Source organism: Podarcis gaigeae, assembly GCF_964106915.1.
Source record: "Podarcis gaigeae genome assembly, chromosome: 11".
Lineage (NCBI taxonomy): Eukaryota > Metazoa > Chordata > Lepidosauria > Squamata > Lacertidae > Podarcis > Podarcis gaigeae.
In genome coordinates, this window is record NC_139687.1 from 40,783,967 (window position 1) to 40,798,454 (window position 14,488).

At 41.6% G+C, this 14,488-nt stretch overlaps 1 protein-coding gene across 3 annotated transcripts in view; it reads left to right on the forward strand.

Moving 5' to 3' along the window:
* The window catches only part of PDE4D (phosphodiesterase 4D), a 611,966-nt gene that overhangs the window by 97,008 nt on the left and 500,470 nt on the right, over positions 1-14,488 (forward strand). The gene's annotated exons all lie outside the window — the stretch shown is intronic.

A 14,488-nucleotide genomic window follows, 5' to 3' on the forward strand; every position in this document is an offset into this window, starting at 1 on the left:
TTGTCATGTAGCCTATCAGAGTTGGTGACATTAATGAGAGCTAATAAAACTAATTCAGCGTTTATTTCACTTGACTTAAGTGACAGTGTGCCATACTCTGAATTAGTTCTACTCACTTTCAGTGCTATTATTACATAGTGAAGTCTGATTGGCTACAAGACCTGAAATCAAGAACTTATTAGAAAGAAAAACTAGCGCCAAAATAGCAGTGGAAGAGGGTGAATAAACCTGCATTTGAACAGGTGTGAAAGGATATTTGTATTAGATAGACATCCTCAATCTGGTATCCCCCAGCTGTTTTGGATGACATTTCCTGCCAGCCCCAGCCAGCAAAACCGGACTCTCATCAGCCCCAGCATCATGCGTCTATCCTGGCTGGGGCTAATGGGAACTGTAGCCTATAGTTCAATAAAGCTGGAGGGCACTGGGTTGGGGGGAAGGCTAGTGTTAGGGAGCATCCGGGCCTGCCAAAACTCTTCTTTCCCATCTGAATGCTTTGCCTGTGCATACTCAACTCAGATTTCATTTTAATTGAAAATGGCAAAGATTCATCACCCTCTTCAGCTTTTCATATAGCTTTCTGATCTGCCTTCAGAGACTATGTCCAGACTGGGGAAAATATTAGTAACAATGAATAAACATCATCAGCTTTTAAGATTTGATGGATGTCAAGCTATCTTTTCCTGACTTAAGACATCTTGCCATTGCAAGCCTTGAGAATTTCCATCATTACTTCCCCGTGAAACCAAAAACCTTTATCTGTCTCTCACCAAAGACTGCAGAAAAACTTAGCAGCTACTAGATAAGTGAATGGGTCTTTATTAAAGCATTTTGAGGTTCTTTTTATATAATCAATTTTTTTTGTAAAGTTTTCAACATAGAATACAATAAAAGCCAAACTAAACTAGATAAAAATAAAACAGAAAGGGAAGGTAGAAAGAAAAAGAAAAACAAAAACCAAGCCCTCTGTCAAGTTTGTATCTTAACCCTTATCCCACACAAATTGGGTCTCACCTGTGAGCTTCCCCCTTTTTAGTATGGGGTGGGGCAAAGTTTTCAGCTACACCTGTTCTGTCCAGCGGCACTTAGTTCTGAGAAGACATGCATAGGATTGCACTATCAGGCAGGATACATGATAGAAGTTTACAAAACGTATGCATGGTTTCATAGGAGCCAATTTTAGGGGCTGAGGTCCTTTCAGCCCCGCCCCCCAATAAAATATTTGAGGGAGCTGCCCCCCAAAAGTTGATGGGTATTGCAAGTGCATGTGCCGCATGTTATGATCAATTATTCAGGACAGGGCTCACCAGCCCCTTCCCAATACAGTGGTACCTCGGGTTAAGTACTTAATTCGTTCTGGAGGTCGGTTCTTAACCTGAAACTGTTCTTAACCTGAAGCACCACTTTAGCTAATGGGGCTTTCTGCTGCTGCCGTGCCGCCAGAGCACAATTCTGTTCTCATCCTGAAGCAAAGTTCTTAACCCGAGGTAATATTTCTGGGTTAGTGGAGTCTGTAACCTGAAGTGTATGTAACCCGAGGTACCACTATATTTTATTCAAATTGGGACCCCTGCATAGTTTAAAAGAATGGCCAGAGCACCCCCACCAGCAATCCTAGACCACCTGGCTATCCAATGAAATTGATTGTCATTAGGTAACACAAAATATATTTAAAAATATGGAATTGGGGACAAAACTGGAATTGGTTGCCTCTGCATCACATTGACTCTGGCTCCACCTACCATTGGTGTCTCCCTGCCTTCTGGTCCACCAGCCCTGTTGATCAGTGGTTATTCCCCCTGTTAGCTAAAAGGAATATCCATTTCAGGAGCAGTATGCCATTGAATGCCATTTAATCGGAGCAGGATAGCTTCACACCTAGCTGCTGCTGGTCTTCCCATAAGAGCTGGCTGACTGAGGTGGGAAGAAAGAAGCTGGGTTAGATTAGCCTCTGATGAGTCCAGTAAGGCCTCTTCCTTTCTTCTCAGCTCATCAATAGTATTCCTGAGCTTTTCATGCGACCATTTAAAAACTCAACAGAAGCTAAGAAGCGCCGACCTGATTTCTCTCCTTCCCTGCGTGAGCTTTGCAAATATTTTTATTTAATGTCCAGCTCCTCTTGTTCTAGGGCAGAATGTTTCATATCATTGATCTACCAGCAGGTGGCTATTTCAACATTACACGATGCACGCTGAGAGCCAGAGATTGCATAGCAAAACCTGTGTCGGAGAAAAGGCGAGGAAGCATTTGCACAAGGGGATGGGAGGAGGATAATTTTGCAGCGAAAACCCGAGTGTATGGGCACAGTCTTCAAATTATTTGTCATTCCACAGTCTTCACATTACTTATTACCACTCTCCCTCCTGTCCCATAAAAAAACCACTAACAAAAACAAGCGGGGAGTGGAAACAACAATAGCCACTTCATGAAAGGAGGAAATACCATTTCTCCCTGGTGTCAATAAATAAATTTCCTGAGTGTAGCTGCCAGGTCAGTCCCTTAAGATATCGAAAGCAAGAGGGGAGATTGACAGCTTTAATTGGAACACTGTCTATTGCTGCAAGCATGCAAGTCTTTAAAACAGAGTCATAAAAGTAACAGACTGATCTTTTGCAGTCCTTCTTCCAACTGAAAGGAAGTATGTAGATTTGAATTTACTAGCATTCACCACTTGTTTCTTCGTACACCTCTTTTCTTATTCTTGACATTCAGTACAGTCTATAGATTCCAAGCACTTTAGAGTAGGGACCTGCCTTAAGAACATAGCATAAAGAATGCCTTTCTGGGTCAGACCAAAGGCCTATTTAGGCCAGCATCCTGTTTGCCTCACTGACAGATGGTCATGGAAAATTTACAAGCGGCACTTGCTGGAAGTGCAACACCAGGGATCATTCAGTTTGTAAGTTAAGGGTTAATTTTGTTTGTATTAAAGTCAACTAGCCAAGAAGGAGATGGGTGGAGGTGTTGCTTAGCAACCCGGCATGGGGACATAATCTCTGCTGATGTAGCATGTGTCCTGATTGGCTCTACAGTTCTGAGTGAGTTTTCCTCTGTATGTTTGGTTGAATGACTCCCTACTATGTACAAGTCCTGAAGTAAGAAAGACAAACCTTGTTTATTTATCCTCAAATTAAATGAAGGAAATGGCCATGAAATTCACCAGAAATTATTGTGTCTAAAGACTTGTTTTGGTAGCACATGATGGTTCACCACATTTAACAGTAAATGTTAGGATTTAATGAAATCCTTTACTGGAGATGCTGTGGTTTGAAACTAGAGGTTTAAGCATGCAAAGCATTTTCTAGAAATGCATTATATGCTCCAAATGAATAGACCACTGAATAAAACATAATGAATTATTCATAAACATTCACCGGTTTGGTTTTTGTTTACAACCTGTATTTGAGTGAATTATAACTGTCTTCATTCAGTCTTTTAACCATTTTCATGCAATTAATATTGGATTTGAAGATCCAGGTTGTTTTTCTTTGAACACCCAGTTCACCTGCATTTATCTGTGCTTCTGTGGATAGTGAGATGCTTACAAAAACAGGTTTTCAGCTTATGTGTGTCCTTGCTTACAAACTCAGAGCCTACTACGTGCATTTATTTCTTTTACCTAGAAAATTTCCTTCAAGCTTTTGAACATTTCTCTCAGCTACTACAAACATTAGTCAATTCATTAAAAGCTAATTCTAAATTATAACTTTTGAGATCTCAATGTGCTAACAGACCCCCCAAGTGTCCCTATTTTCTAGGGACATCCCTGATTTAGAGAAGCCGTCCTGGTTTCTGATTTAATCCTGGAATGTCCCACTTTTCCTTATGATAGCCCTACTTCCATTGGAAAAATGTTGGAGGGTATGGAGTTATCCAATCCCTGAGCCATCTAAAGGCAATCCTGCATAAGGAAGTTTTTTAAAAAATGTTTAATGTTTTATTATGCTTTTATATATGTTGCAAGCGGTATAAATAGTAAAATTATCATTCTGGGGTGGGGTGCCCCTATTTTCATTGGAGAAATGTTGGAGGGTATGTGGCAACCTGTATTCTGCAATAGAAAGGCAGTCAGATGTTCATTCATATTATACAAGTTTACTTAAAAGAAGGAGAGTATTATTAAGCCATAAGTGAGAGTTGAATGCATGACTGGACTTGACTATTTAATTTACAAGCCGGACTTTATTTATTAGCTTGCTGAAGAACTAGTTCTGACATTCCTTTCCTGTCCTCCAACTGTGCTTATCATGTACGCAAATAAAATAAAGGAGTAAAATGGCATTTCTTTTTTCAATTAAGTAGTATGATATTCTCATTAGGTGAGTCCCATTCTCAAAACCTTTATGAAACTGAGATTGCAATTTATGCACTGATAAGTTAACCAAACAGGTTAATTGCTGAATTATATATAGAAACATAGTGATGGTTGTCTGTTAAGAGTGAGTTGGCTGAATTGCATTCCATCATTATAATGAAGAATCAGCTGGGTGGGGTGGGGGGGGTATAAGTTATAGGGTTTAAGGTTATAAAATGGTTCAATTGACTGATCTGAAACTTGGCAGTATAGGAAATGAAAGACTGAGGATAGTTGATGGTGAATTTAGGGCTTAAAAAGATAAAAGGTGGCTTCTTTTGAGCAAGTTTTAGAAGACATCTGAAGGCAGAGCTGTATCGGGAAGTTTTTTATGTATAACATATTATTTTTTATATTTTGCTGGAAGGCATCCAGAATGGCTGGGGAAACCCAGCCAGATGGGTGGGGTATAAATATTAAAATTATTATTAAGTTAAATATTTGATGAGTGACTGTCATGAACTAGAGCTATCTAGCAGAAAGTCAGTATGCCAAGTTCAAAGTCAGGGGGGTGGGGTGAGAGAGGTTGGTCAATTCACACAAGCAAAGTCCAAAGGTCAAGAAGCACAGTTCTGTGTCCATCCAAGTAAGCCAAGTCCAGCAGTCAGGATGCAGTCCAGAGTCAAACCTTAGAGGTCCAGGAGCATCCAAGTCAAGATCCATCAACATAGGCAGTTGAACAGACCCAGCACCTCTGCTTTGCTTCCCTTTTATGCATTGCATGCTGACTGCAGCATCTGGGCTTGATGAAGCATGTGACCTTCACCTGTTCCAAGCCTCCTCTAGCTGAGGAATCACACACCCTCTCCCAGAGCTAACGAGTTCCACCCGGCCAGCTGAGAGCTGGGCTGGGAGCCTTTGCCTGCCTCAGCCTTCTGGAGCGCCACTCCTGCTGCTCCCTATGCCTCAGAGCCTGCCGTGTTTGTGGGGACAGGGGCCCCTCTGGCTCTGGCGAAGGGTCCTGCTGCTCTGGTTCCTGTGTATTGACCTCCACCCCCTTGCCCATCCTACATTACCCTGTGAGTACTTACAACACCAACTTCTCCTTCCGCATCCCCTGCTTGCCCCGGTTTGGCCCAGTGGGATCCTCTTCCTCCTTCCTATTGTCCTGCCAGTTCACAACACTGGCATTTTAACAGGTGCTGCACATATTATCCCCCATAGGCTTTGCCGGGGTGGTTTTCCCAGGTGAATTTCTTCATTCATACTGCATCTTTTTTGGGAAATGTCTTTTGTTAGGTCAAGGGGAGTATCTGCTGTGTGTTTTCTCTAATAGTAGTGTAACTTGTTTGCAGTTTTTAATTAAAAAGACATTTTTGTGGTCAGTGATGGTCAACGGATTTGTTTGTTCTGTTGTTGCTAGAGAATGGTTTCTGGACTGGCCCGCCTTAGCCTGTAGAAGTATAGAAGTCTGTTGTTGCTAGGCGAGATCCTCACAGACCAGGCCTCAGTCTTAGGCAGTGTGGTGTAGTGGTTAAGAGCGATAGACTCGTAATCTGGGGAACCGGGTTCGCGTCTCCGCTCCTCCACATGCAGCTGCTGGGTGACCTTGGGCCAGTCACACTTCTCTGAAGTCTCTCAGCCCCACTCACCTCACAGAGTGTTTGTTGTGGGGGAGGAAGGGAAAGGAGAATGTTAGCTGCTTTGAGACTCCTGAAGGGGAGTGAAAGGCGGGATATCAAATCCAAACTCTTCTTCTTCTTCTCGAAGATCTGGCAGTACAGGTAGGGCAAGAGGTTGGAATAGATGAGAAAGGAGACAGGGAAAAGAAACCACAAGAAATGAATAAAAATGCTTTGAGAGGAGTGGAAGGTATTGTTGAGGTGAACAGTGGCTAGATTTCTGACGCACAGGTTTTGAAGGCACAGGACTGCCAGGGTGCACCCTTACTTCCGGAACCCAGTGCTGGAAGTGTGCTCCCAGAAGTACATTGGCAGCTTCTAGAAGTGCAGCCATAGCGGTCTGCAAAGGCTCCTCCTCCTCCTTCTACAGAGGGGAAGCAGCCTGTGGCCCAAGGCAGCAGGAGGAGCAGAAGTCCAGATGATGTGTGCAACGACATTGTGCATGATGCCTGGACATGACATTTTGAGCGATATCAGTCCTCACAAATTCTTTTCCGAGTCTGCATACCTGCTACTGACTGAGCTTATCTGATATGCTTCCAGCACTCGAAATAAATTTAAAAATTGTCCAGTAGCACCTTAGAGACCAACTAAGATTGTTCTGGGTATAAGCTTTCATGTGCACGCATACATCTTCAGATACACTGAAACAGAAGTCACCAGACCCTTATATATTAGTGGGAGGGTGGGGTGGGGTTTTTCTCAGAAGGGTTGTAGGAGATGGGTGATTGACTCAATGGGTATGGTAAATCTGTTGATGACTGTTAAGGACTGCAATTAGTCCTACAGGAAAAAGCAAGGGATAGTATGCAGATGACAAGCACTGTGGCTGATTCTCTTCCTAGCCTGCAGCCAGCTATGGACCTTTTGTTGTATTGTAAAGAATATACTGCTGTATTGCAGATTTCTCCTTTTCATTGCAGGTGTGCCGCCCTCGCTGTCAGTGGCAGGACAGCAATCAAGACAGGGCTACTGTGTGAACAGGGCAGAGTAATCTTTAGCAGATGGGTCTTGCCATCGAATTCCATAGTTTAAATTACCTTGTCAAAATCTTTAAAATGTCAATTCAATCTTCCTGTAATGTGAGCTAAGATGGCACCTGCAATACAGAAAAAGCATTCTGAGCTTCTTCTCAGTTACAAATGAGGTTTTTCTTACTCAAATGGATGTTTATATGTTGTATGGCTGGTTGAAAAGAATGATTTTTTAATGCCAGAAAGCTTGAGGCCAAGGAGCCTCATAGAATGACAATGTCGGGGGGAAAATGTCTGTTTTGGTATCCGCTGTTAAATAATAAAAAGTAGAAATGAGGACTTCTGCAAACTCCATAACCTAAAGTCATAAACTTGATTGATTGAATTTATATACCGCCCTGTACCCACAGGTCTCAGGGTGGTTCACAGAATAAACTCAAAATATAAAACCATAAAATACATAATAAAAAAGTAACAACAACCCAATTACCCCCCCCCCCTTTTAAGGGCAAAATGAACCAGGAAGTTCTCCTATGCAAGCCTGTCAGAGAGAGAAAAGAGGAGAGCTGAGCCCTAAAAATAATATTTCCAAATTTGATGAATGGGGATTAAAATGGCAAATGCAATTCAGTGTAAGCAAATGTAAAGCATACCCTCCAACATTTCTCCAATGACAATAGGGACGTCCCATTCCATGATCATAATTTTACTATTTACACCCTACACAACTTGTTGGGTTGCCCAGCACTCTGGGCAGCTTCTAACATATAAAAAACACAATAACACCACAAACATTTTTTTTTTTAAAAAAAGAAACTTCCCTATGCAGGATTGCCTTCAGATGGCTCGGGGGTTGGATAATTTCATACCCTCCAACATTTCTCCAATGAAAATAGGGACATCCTAAGGGGAAAAGGGTACATTTTTGGATCAAATTAGAAACCAGGAATGGCTTCTCTAAATCAGGGACATCCCTGGAAAATAGGGACACTTGGTGGGTTTGGTGTAAAGTGTTGTGCACTGGACAGGAAATCCTAATTTCACATATATGCTAATAAAATATGAACTGGTTGTGACTTACTGGGAATGAGTCTTTGCGGACACAATGGTTAGCTCCATTAAGATTGCTGGCCCAGTGTGCAGCTGCTGCGAAGAAAGCAAATTCTATGTTATGGATCATTAGGGAAGTGATTGAAAATAAAGCAGCCAATATCATAATGCCATTACTGCTGTTGTTATACAGTTGACAGCTAAGGGAATTTAACAAATGACCCTTAAAAATAAAAAGTAACCAAGAAGTGATTGGAAAGTTTTGAACTTTAAGATTCTGTGGTGAATTAAGTGTTCCTTGCCTAAATTTCATTTTTGAAATTTCAATGGGAAAACTAGGAAATTTGCCAGATAACATTCTGTGTATGAGTAAGAATTAATTTCAGCTTTGCTTGTAACCCTCTGGATTATATCTTCTTCCCTAGCATTAAGTAGGGACATCCAGATCTCTAGTGTTGCTAATTTCTGACCGTGTTATGGTGAGCAGCAAGACAAAAGCCTACAATGAGCAATATATTGAACAGTGCACTTAAAATAATTAGTTTACAAAAATATGTGCATTGTCTCTTTTTTCAAGCTGTATTTTCTAAGATCCATTTCATTTGTTGTGAGACATTCATATTGCATGCAGTATTAGGTTGGGAAGAAAAGAGGGGGAGGGGGAATAGTGAGTGGGGTGGGGTGGTTATGCTTCTAGTCTTTTCTTTTTTTAAAAAAATAATTTTTATTAAATTTCCATTTACCAAACCAATCATATCATATTAATTATTCCAAATTATATCAATATATATCACAAAGTCCAAATATTAAACTGAATTTTAATTTTTTTTGGGGGGGGTACCCATGTTTCGAGTTCGGTAGGAGTCCAATCATCTTATATTTCTGCTGCTTTGATGTTCACAGTCCCATCTTCTCATCTCCTTGTCGTTATCCTTTTTCTTTTTAATAACCTTTGAGTTGTCTCCACAAGTGAGTTAAAAGAAACAGCCTTGTTTATATTTCTGTGTGAACTTTCTAATGCTCTCCTGTAATTCATCTCACATAGATCCAAGAGTCCAAAATTCCTGTTCAAGCAGCAGTCGCCATTTTAGTCAGTTCCAGTGAAATACTGTCAGGCGTCCGCTCCTTAATTATCCCAGACCAGTTGCCCATAAATCAGTCGTTTCCAGGAGGGTTATTGCCCTTTCAAATTTACAATCCAAACCTGATTCAGAACAGTGGCTCACCCTCCCTAAGATTGCAAATCTTGCAACAAGGTCTGCCTCTTAATGGCGGATCACTTTGTAACTAGGCCACAAGAAAGCTTCCCTTCTTTCCAGATCTTTCACAGAGTAAAACCTTTTGTTAATATTTTTCGTTTCCACACAGTTTATTTTTCAGTCTCACTTGCTATCAGTCATTGTGACGGTTCTTCTAAAGGGGGGGGGGTTGTTAGGTAAATCATATTGAAAAAGAAGAAAGTCCCCCCCCTTCCCGTTCCATTCAACATACCGACATGGCTGTGATTCTTTGATGAAGTCCTCTGTTCATTCCGTCCGATCACTCTATCTTCTCAGTGGTAGATTTATTTAGCAGATAATACACTCCTGACCTTGCTTGAAACATGTGCGTTTACTTCTCCAATTTTTTTGTTTTAAGCAACGCAACTAGTTTCGCTCTTGAAAGAGGCATCCGGGAGCTTTCCGCCCAGTGCCCCCCCTCCTCCTTTCGGACTCGGGGGTGATTTATGGGCAACCGTGGGTGAGGCAGCATCTTCCCACCCCCTGGGAAGAAGAGGGAGGCTGATATACTCCCCATAATCAGCCTCTAATTATCTCGTGCGAGCTGGATAGATGGTATTGACGGCCATCTTCCAAGGTGCCCCTAGCGGTCTCCTGGTTATGCTTCTAGTCTTCTGCTTAGTGTAAGTGTGGGGTTTTGTGTCAGTGTCACTTGTGTGGGTTCTCTTTCTATTTGCTTGTTATATTTCCTTGGAGGTGAGAGTGGTTGGGGGTGGCCTAGGGTGTGGTTGGTTGTCTTTGGTTGACTGTAGTGAGATTTGTTTATATGTGTGAGGGGATGGATTTTTGGGTCAGGTAAGCCAGAGCGCTGCTCTGGTTTCACCAGAAGCGGCTTAGTCATGCTGGCCACATGACCTGGAAGCTGTACGTTCCTCTGCCAGTAAAGTGAGATGAGCGCCGCAACCCCAGAGTTGTCTGCAACTGGACCTAATGGTCAGGGGTCCCTTTACCTTTAAGCCATATTGATTCGTATGCTGTCGACGAATTCTTGTTGTTGTCTTGTTGGGCTATGTACGTATGTGATAAAGGAGAACCATATTGCGGTGAAGGCATTTTCTCTTTGTCCCTGTGTCAGTTTCAGTTTATTGCTTAGTTTTTCTAGTAAGGTTGTTTCCCATACTATTTGATACCATTGGTTCATACTTACTCCTGACAGGTCTCTCTAGTGTTGGCTATGATGCTTCTGGCTGCTGAGAGTAGGTGGGTTATGAGCTCTTTAAAATGTGAGTGGGCATTATTATCGTGGAAGATGTTTAGTAGGGCCAGTTCTGGGGTGACTTGATTAGTTATAATTAGTGGAGAAAGTTCATAGCTTGAATAGCAAATCCCAGGCTCATTTTCCTGCACTGCTGGGTGCTCTCTCTCTCTCTCTCTTTCTCTCTCTCTGTGTGTGCGTGTGTGTGAGAGAGAGTTATACAGTAAACAGATACAGAAATCACCGAAAGACTGTAAAAGTAGAACCCCATGATGCCATTCATAGCAGTCACTTCCCAGAACAGAACTTCACTTTCAGATACATTTTCTTTCAATGAATTCATTTGAGCAAAAAGCATACAAGAGCATTCTCAGTGTGAATGTTGCTTACAAGGCTTTCAAAGGAACTGTACCATCAAATTAGGTATTTTTGTAATTACCAAAGTTCCTCAACCACGTAAACTTTAAAAAAGTTTTGGATTCATGCAGTGTTTGGCTTCATTTGTCATATTGTGGGATTTATTTGTCAAACTGAAGCGAACAACCAGAGCTTTAGAAATCTATGAAATCAACATTTATTTTTATTTTTTTAAGCTGACCTTCCTTTGCACATGCATCAACTTCAACCATCATCTTTTTTTTTTTTTGGAGTGGCTGTCATTGCACAGAGAAATTGGAAATTGATGATTTTAAAAATAAGTTTCAAGGTTAGGTTTTGGAATGCTGTGAAGTCAGAAGTCAGGCACAGAAAGAATAGTTGCTCTCTTGAGATCAGCTAATGTACTTTCCTAGTGACAAAGAAGAGAGCACTGGTGGTGTCAGCATAGACCCAAGGGTCTGCTCTGTCACATTGCAAAACAAACCTGACATTTAGAACAATCTCATTGCTAACATAGGATTGCCCTGTCCAGCTTTGCTCTGGAGAGACCTACAAACTAGCAAATGATACGATCTATAACTGATACAGGATCATTTCCATATAGGTGTAGCGGCAGTCTGTTGTGGCAAAGAAAAAGTCTCATGGGCACCTTAAAAACTAACATGTTTTCTTGCCATGTGAGTCTGCAACTTAATCAGATGCCATTCAGATGAAATGGGCTCTAGTCCATGGAACCTTATGCTATAATAAAACTTGCTAGGCTTTAAGACTCTGTATGTGTGTTTGTAATATTTTTAACAGGCATTAATCATCCCTAAAGCAGTAAATGACATTGTTAAGAAATTTGCTAGAAAGCCAGCCATCTCAAAATCTGTGCTCATGGAATATACATAGCTTGCTGTGCCTCTTGTTTTGTGATGGGTATGAACTATATCTGCTCTGTGAGTTTGCTATAAAGGGCTTTATTGAACAATACAATCAAATTTTCTGGAGACAAATTGATTATCTGATTTTACAGTATTTAGCAGGACTGCTTGAAATTGATTGTCTGATGACTCAAGGAATGTATTCATATCATCTTGTAATCTGGCATGTTAATTAACCCCATCTTGATTTTTTCTTCTTCTGGCAAGCAGTGTATAAGCTTTTTCTGCTGTATCATAAGCATGTAATGTTGTGGGTGCAGCAGAAATGATCTGAAACATTCCAGCTCTTAAGTAAGAACTACTCTATTGGTTATGAAGCATTTGAAAATTACATGGCAAAAGCTTAAGAATGATGCAGTACAAAACCAGCATATACTTATCTCAGCTTGTCATTTGGGCCTGACACCCGAGTAGTACCTCTTGCAGCATCAAAAACTGTGTGTATACTGTTTGTTTGTTTGTTTGTTTGTTTGTTTGTTTATATAGTCATGCTTCAGTAAATAGTTCTTGGGTATTTTTCAAATGAACACAGCTTTAAACCCCCCCATTCCACAATGAGTGATATCGAGTGTCCCAGAAGTGGACTTCCCCACCCTGCCTCATGCAGTTCCCTTTGCCCCTCCCCCAAAAAAACTTCCAGAGGAGCCCCCAACTCTACAGAGCTGTGGGGCACACAGAAGGAGGAGAGGGAGGAGGACTCCTGTTGTGCAGGAGACACCCCATTGCACTAACAGATGAGCACAGCTGGAAATTGTCCATTATATACTAAAGAAGTTCTGCAAAACTGCACTTGCGTTGCTCGCACTCATATGAATCATTCTGTCCCAAAGCCCTTAATTGCTGCTGAAAAATACAGTGAGCCACAACAAATAATGTGTCCACTGTGCTTCTTTATTGTTGCTATGATGGCTGTACCACCCATTAACCACCATTAAGAAACGTTGGGTTGGAACCTCCAGATTAAACTAGTTATACTTCAGGCTTAATGGAGTTAATCAGACTCATGTTCTTCATGATTAACAATATACATTGCTCACTTAGGGAGCAATCAAAACTCAGGATCTGCCAGGATGAGTGGACTTTGGAATTTGCAGATCTCAGACTTAACTGGTCCAGCGGGATATATGCCAGCTGAAGTTGTTCATCCTGGCCCAGCCAGAGATATGCCAGCATAGGCTCTCCATCCTGGCTTACTCAGAGCTCAGGGGAACATTCCAGGTAGGTGTGTGCCAGAGTGGTGGTGGGCATGGCAGAGGTCTGACAGGGAAGAGGGGAAACTTACCTCTACTCCAGGCTCCGCCTGGCTTAGCCATGCAACTTAACAACCTATAAGAATGTAAGGAGAGCCTGCTGGATCAGGCCAAAGTCCCATCTAGTCCAGCATCCTGCTGTCACAGTGGCCAACCAGATATATGTCGGAAACCCACAAGCAGGATTCAAGCAGAAGAGCACTACCTCTGCTCTGTGGATTCCACCAACTAGTATTTAGAAGCATTGCTGCCTCCAACTAGGGAGGCACAGAATAGTAGTAGTACTTATTATTATTATTATTATTATTATTATTATTATTATTATTATTTATTATTATTTATACCCTACCCATCTGGCTGGGTTTCCCCAGCCACTCTGGGCAGCTTCCAACAAAAGATTAAAAATAGATTAAAACATCAGTCATTAAAAACTTCCCTAAACAGGGCTGCAATCTATAGCCTTCTCTTCTGTGGATGGAAGTGGTTACACTGGCAAAGATGGTGATGTAAGTCAAACTCCATTTTGAAGGCTTCTTTTCCTTCTGTCAGGCTTGGGCTGGCTGAGCTGGCAATAGCCCCACACCTGAACAGAGTTTATAATGGGGTAAGTTACACTGGCACTGGTTTCCTCTAGTATGGATTGCTCTGCCTATCTGGATCCAACCCACAGGGCACAATTTTCAGGGATCCGGCACTGTAGGATTAGAGCCTTTCGAAAGGAGGATCATGGTCTTTGCAGGGTTGCGTTTTTGGTGAATCAGGTGGGTACTACATACCTGGGCAGTTTGCACAAAATAAAAGAGCCCATCAGGCATCTGATTTAGGGGATGGCTGGAAATCAAGGAAGAGGGCACAGGAAAGTGGTACCCACACAGCTCCAGTAGCTGGATTGAACCTTAGCCTCCATTTCAGTTTTGTATGTTTCACTGTTACTTGTGTCAGTTTGCATTAACCTCTAGTATGTTTATTCCAAATTCTCCCTGTTGAGAAATATTGGGCAAAGATACAGATCTTTTCTGTATAGCTATAGGGACTGTCATTGATCACAGCATGTGCAATGTCATGATTTATTTAGAGAACGTATAGGTAGTTTGTGGGTGGGGGAATAATGGATGAGACAGCTGGTGGTAATTCCCAATAGCTAATCCCCTGTGCACCTATTTATTTCTCCTTGAGACAGTTTGTAAGCAAACTGTCTGTAGCCTGAAATGTGTAAAGCTTTACAGTGCTATCCTTAATATGACTCACTTTCCTTTTATTTATGCAACACTCTAAAAAAAATGTGCCAGGGATTTTGCAGAGCAAATAAATAACATATGATTCCTGGCAACTGGACCTTTTGAAATCTCATTTTAGCAATGGTGTCATCGAATGAAAACAGTGTTTCAGTTTTTCACAAATGCTGAAATTGGAGCTGTGAAGGAACCATGGTACTGGAATCTTTGCTGCTCGAGCCATT